Genomic DNA, 6,699 nt, shown 5'->3' on the forward strand with positions numbered 1-6,699 from the left:
ATTATATAAAACTCATTTAATTTATTTTGCCCCCAGAGATTCCTAAGTTATGTTTTCCTATTTCTAATCTTCATTGCATGTTTTAATAAATCAAAAAAAATCTATACTACTATTATAAAAGGGGCTTGAGTTTCCTTCCTCTCGGAAATCTTGTTCATTCATTTCTACTTATTTTTAATTATCTTGGCCGTTCCATTCTATATAAAATATTTAAATAAATCAAAAAATTCACATTATATAAAACTCATTTAATTTATACTACCCCAGAGGATCCTAAGTTATGTTTTCTCATTTCTAATCTTTCACTGCATGTTTTAATAATTAAAAAAATTATCATTAATAACTCATTTTATTTAAGTCTCTTTAGATTCCCTAAGTATGTTTCCCTATTCCTTTATCACCTTTTGCACTTAATTTTTAAATTAGCACGTTTTTATGCATATATTAACTTCTTTCTGGCAAGTCTAAACCCTTACTTAATATGCGACGCTTGTCTTCGACCTTCTCCATAGTCTTCAGCTTGCCTATCTGATTGCCACTCGCCGTCCAGTAGGTTTCTCCTCCAATTAATTCATTCTTCTGAAATTCTTCAACGTCTTGCTGCCTCCGTTTTTGCCCGTCATCTCCTCTCGATAAGTTTCGTGGCCTTAAAAATATTTAATGTAGTAACTCCCGGCATTTAATCACCCGCTTCTTCATTTCATTTTTTTCAACTTCTTAAACGTTTCAAGGATCCCTTCTCCAATTAATTTGGATGCATGAAGATGAATTCAATCGTCGAAAATTCCAACCCTACCGTTCGTTGGCCGTAAGATGACTCTCGCATCTTCTCTTTCTCCGTTATATATTATTCTTACATGTTTTCCCTTTAGTCTTTCGTTTCTGGATCGAGTTCATTCACTTAATAAAAGCCATCTTTAGAGTGTTTCTCTGAAATTTTCTTAGTTGTCATTCTTTAGAGTGACAACTAAGGGAATTTAGGGAACAAATAGATCCACTTCATTAGAGTATTTGATCAGTGTTTGTGAAGTAATTATGTAAGTTTAAGACCATTTTGATTCAAAATTAGGTAATTATTTTATGATGTAAATCATTTATTAAGTTCGTTATTTAGAAGTGAATATATTCTTTCCGAATTATATTTTTTTAAAATTGTCTGATAGCTTTTTTATTTCTGGATCTCTATATTTCTGTTTAGTGAACCGGTGAATCGGACTTGTGCAAACCTTGATCGCACTGCTAAAAGCTGTATGGAAACTTAAAACTAACTAATTTTATGTAACATATAAATAAAAATCTGAGATATATAGGTACATAATTGCAAACTAAAATAAAGGGTTTGATTCAAATGGGGTTGTTAGGAGTGTTGAAGAGTTATACAAGTAGCAATAATAGCCATATAGATGTTATGATGTTGTTTTAGAACAAGAACTAATTAGTAGTAATCTCACATATTGTTACATTATTCCTAGTTTAATTTTGTTGTAAAGAACCCCAAATTATTTTCAACCATTGGATAGCCACATGACTTTAGATCTCTAGATGATCAAGAGTACCAAGAAGAGTAACAAGAAGCTAGTTGATGACTAATATCTTTTAAAAGCAATATTAATTATTTATTTAAATAATAAAAATATAACTAAAATAATCATGTGCTAATTCTTCATCCTTGCACTCTTACCACAACTTGCCGACTCTTCTGGATTTACAAATTTGCCCTTTTACTGTAATCTTCAACCTCTCTTTTGTAATTTATTGTTTTCGATCTATTTGTCCTCAACAATACTTTCTTCCTTCTCCGGGCAGTTGCCATCTCCTTTGAACGAACAATTTCAATCCTATCACCATTGCCTTGTATTTCTCTTATAACAAATATTTTATGTATCTCTCCTTCTCGCTGTCTCTTCAGACTGTTTTGGCTCTAAAAATTTTAACATCTCCTTATAAATTTGCATCTCTCATGTATCTCTCATTGTCTCTCCTTGCGTAGTCTTCATAGAGCTATCAAAATCAAAATTTCAGCTACGTGAAAGAGAACGTACAATATTTCTAAACAAATAAATTGAAGTATGGAAATAAAACTTTATATGAGGCAACCAATGTGGTGCATTTTAAGTAAGCAACTTAATGCCTGGCTCCCCACATTAATGGAAATTTTTTGGGTGATGATAGATCTCAAAGTAATATATTTTATTTCAAATGAGTATAATGAAACTTTTGATTTATAACCCATAAATTACAATCATCTCAATTCTAATCCAATGACCATGGGATCATACCAAATTTTAGTTCAAAGTATTCCGAACGAATATTTTTCCCCATCTACCACAAAATATTTTGAATGTTTTACACAACTGTTTCTCCTATAAATAAGACATTACCCTAAACTCAAAATGTAACTATGTGAAAAAAAAAAAAAAACTCTTTACATTTGATGAAATATCTTGCATGTTTTATATACATCGTTTTATTTGTCTTAAATATACTTATAAGAAGTTTTAAATTTGTTTTTGAAGATGTTTAATTTTATATTTTTATTTTGTATTTTATGTTTGCCTTATGTTTAGTAAAAATTGTGTTGATGAATTGTTTTTGTGATATGATGCTTGAGATAACATTATACAAAAAGTTTTTAAAATCGCCAATGCCGGTCCCAAGCTCGGATGAAAAAGGTTGAGGATTTATTTTTGTTACAATAAAACTACTTCCACAACTTCTTTGGATCCTCACAAGATTCTGATTTCTCCTTAAACATCTTGAGCACTGCAACCATGCTATCACAGAAACAAATAAAGATCATATATGAAAAGGAAATGAATAGTTCAATAAAACTTTACGAACTTCTTAAACCAACCTTCTTAGAATCACAATCATACTTGGCAATAACAAGGATGGGTCGAGTATGCAGATTGTAAAGTGCCCACTTTTAATCATACAAAAGTTAGAATGTCTGCGTAGAATATTTTTCCTTAACCTTTACAAATATATCATGAATATTTCTTATGTTGACAGCTTCAGAGAAATGAATGCAAAAGCATTTTGCATATTGGGAAGCAAGCATTTTCATGCGTGGAGCTGTTCCATTAAGTGGAAGGTCTTTCTGGAATTATTTTGTTCATGCATTTTTTGTTTTGTTTTTGTTAAGTTGATTTCATCTCTTTGTTCGGATTATATTTTTTTCATCTCAGTAGTTAAGTAAATCAAGTAGAGAACATTCTCTAACTCATCATTCTAAATATTTGTTGGATTCCCTAAAAGCAAGATCACACTCATATAAGTGGTATAATGCTGATGAGACTATTCTTGTAAAGAAAATAAAGGATGGCTTCTTTGAAGCTACCAACATAGCTGGATTCATTTTGTATTGTTTCTCTTATTCTTATATTTGCCGTTAAATCACATCATAATCCAACATTATAAAAATAATTCTCAATATTCTTGATCTCAAATTTGATTTTTTAGCACCTTGTCAAAAACATCTTTAGCTCAATTTTTCTTTTGCAGAGCAATTTTGTTTAGAGAAGCAGTCTTGTCGGAGGTACATTTGAACTGATTGGTATATTCTTCCCATATTTGAATCCTGTCTCCAAATAAGTTATAAAGTTGTATCACTTCTTTTAATTGCATAAATGAAAGGTTATCATAATGGTGGATTTTTTTAATTGCATATTTGATTTTTTGCTTGAGTTTAATAATTGACTTAACACAATAATACATCTTTAAGAATTATAAATGCACCGAATAATACATACGTGCTCTTGATTTGATTTCAACTTTAAGTTCCATTTGTTATTTTTGGTCTACTCTCGATTTTAGTTGAGTTCATTTCCATTGTTTATTGCACGTGCCATGTTATGTTTTCAATAAAAAATATTTCATCTTGTGTACATTGATCTTCTTTCACACCTACATCCTCATCATTAGTAGTATATTCATTATCTTTAGAATTTTTACTATATCAGTTTCAATTTTGGGGTTACTTAATAAATTTTTTTTATTGATTCGGTTATGGTTGGAGAAATACTTTTAAATTGGACATTTGTTGATGTCTGTATGTAGAAGGTGGTGTTTGAAACAATAGAAAAATACATTATAATCTTAATATGAGGATTAATTTTTTCTTTTAATTCTTGTCACATTTCTCTAAGCTTCATTAGAGTTGTAGGAGATTTACTTTTAACCTCTTTATAATATCAAATTACTTTGTAAATCTTTTATCTTTGTTCTCATACTTTATATGCATTGTTTATTTTTGTTTTAAAAATATGTATAAGAAGTTTTAAATTTGTTTATTGAAGATTTTTTTTTTATATATTTATTTTGTATGTTTTTGCCTTATGTCTACTAAAATTTGCATTTATATTTTTATTTTTTTGATATGATGCTTGAGATAACATCATACAAAAAAAATTTTAAAATTGCCTATGCCGGTCCCAAGCTCGGATGAAAAAGGTTGATGGTTTATTTTTGTCTCATTTCTCTTTAGAATATTAGGTTAGACTTGGAACTGTATAAAATATTCATGCTCGTGAAAATAACTGATATTGATTCAATGCCCTACTATGTATTTGATTAGCAGATTTTTGGATAAATGCAACAAGCTACTTGTTATAAACTCTATGTAGACTTATTGTGTACTTGGTAGATAATTGGAGTGGAGCCTTCTGAAACTAGCGTCATTTTTGGGATAGTCCAGGTAGTAATAAGAGTCAATGCACTTCTCATAAGTTGCTTGCATGCTCTTTTCTTTATTTTGTTCTGATATATTTTGCAATCTCTTCTTTGTATTTAAGTTGAGATGTATTTTGCAGGTTATATACCAAGTATTATGGATGTTAAATTGATTGATGAGGTTATAAAGGTATGTTTGTTAGATCTGCCTTTGCATTCTCCTGTATAAACTAACAATTTTTAGAAATTATAAGAACTGGATATATCTTGGGCTTCCATTCTTCTATTATGGAGTCTTCTTTGAATTGTATCAGTAATGAAAGTGCCACTTGATATCTTTTTGTCGTTACCTACTTGGATATTCTGCTATCAAATTATAAATCATACAATATCTCATTTAGAGACACCACTCTTTGATCATAATATATTGTCAAAATCTTATCAAGAAATTATGTTTCTGCTTGCTCTTCTTTTCTTTTTTTTTTCTATTGCTTTCAATCACGTTTAATTTTCTAGAAAATGTTGCGCAAGTTGCTTCTTTAATTGATATATGAGAACTTTTTGATAAATAATGATAAATAACACAACCATAGGCAAGTTAAATCACATGAATGCAACTGGAATGTTGCCTACTTTGTGCGTAGCATCTTCCTTGAAGTATTGTCATTAGCATTATAAATTTTTAGGCTATTTGCATAGCTTAGTTGAAGTCAATGGGTGTCCATGTGTAATAAATATCACATCATCATTCGATTCATTCCATACACTTGAGTGGTTAAGATTTGTATTTTTGGAATACTAATCTACCTTTGGTTGCACTATTCTATATTAATTGAATCTCTTTGCTACATTTCTTATGAAGTATTGGAGTAAAATAAAATATTGATTCCGTCATAATTTCCATTGGAAGTGAAGAATGATAAGAAATTTTATATCATTGAATATTTGAAGACAACCATTTCTTACATGCCTTAAATATTAGATAAGCACTGCTTAAGCTGTTGAAGTTGCAAGAACCTTAGCTTTGAAGAAGGGCTTACTAGTAAGCACATTTGCTTTCTGATATATTTATTGCAGATATTTATATTTCTCTTGTTCATTGCAACAACCTGTTAATTCTTCAGGATGGCATTTCTTCAAGAGCTGCTACTGCAGATGTCGTTCATGTGGCAAGGAGGCTAGAAAATGCAGAAAAGCTGGTTGCAGTAAGGGCCATCCATTTAAGTGGAATTGAAGCACCTTATAGATTTTGATTGATCATGTATTCCATTCCATAAACACATTTTTGCTATGTTTGAATAGCATTTTGTGTTCTCTACATTTCTTTCTCCTGAACTTAGAATAAGTGCATCGTCTTGCTCAGTAATAAATGATTAGCAAAATACTTGCACAACTGATGTGTTTTCTTTTTGAGGATTGTATGAATTTAATACTAAATTCATACATATTTCATATATAAGTAACATTTTGACAATTTAAGCTTCTAAGTTCTAACCAATATTTTGATAGTTGCAATTCAGTAATTTCTAGATTCATTAAAATTGGGTGTGAAGAATTGTTTTGGAATTGTATAAGAACTATTTCTTGGGGCAAAATTTGGATCGAGAGGTTCTTTGTGGCTTATGGTTTGATTACATGTATGTCGTGTGATGGAGGTGTGGAGGCAGGGAGTGGGTGACAGAGAACTACATCATCCTAAATCTGTCTGCTTAGTTATGCAAATGTATACTCGAATTATTACCATCAAAACCACTTGGCCTAAAGGCTGACTTCTTTGTTGCCGCCTAAAGTAAGTCGGTCAGTCGTTCTAAGTGCTTTGGTTCACTTTATGCTCCAGTCAACCCACTCTCAAATTTATTATGTTAATTTTTTTATTATTAATCTTTAAAATTTTATTAATGTGCTATTAAAAAAAAACTTAACTTTCACGGATATCCGATTGTAAAAAATAATAATAATTTATTTATTAACTAATAAAAAGAATTTATTACCAAGATTATTCATGAATGAATAATAGAAAATTCATGT

This window comes from Dendrobium catenatum, unplaced genomic scaffold, assembly GCF_001605985.2.
Source record: "Dendrobium catenatum unplaced genomic scaffold, ASM160598v2 fragScaff_scaffold_261, whole genome shotgun sequence".
In the NCBI taxonomy this organism is placed as follows: domain Eukaryota; kingdom Viridiplantae; phylum Streptophyta; class Magnoliopsida; order Asparagales; family Orchidaceae; genus Dendrobium; species Dendrobium catenatum.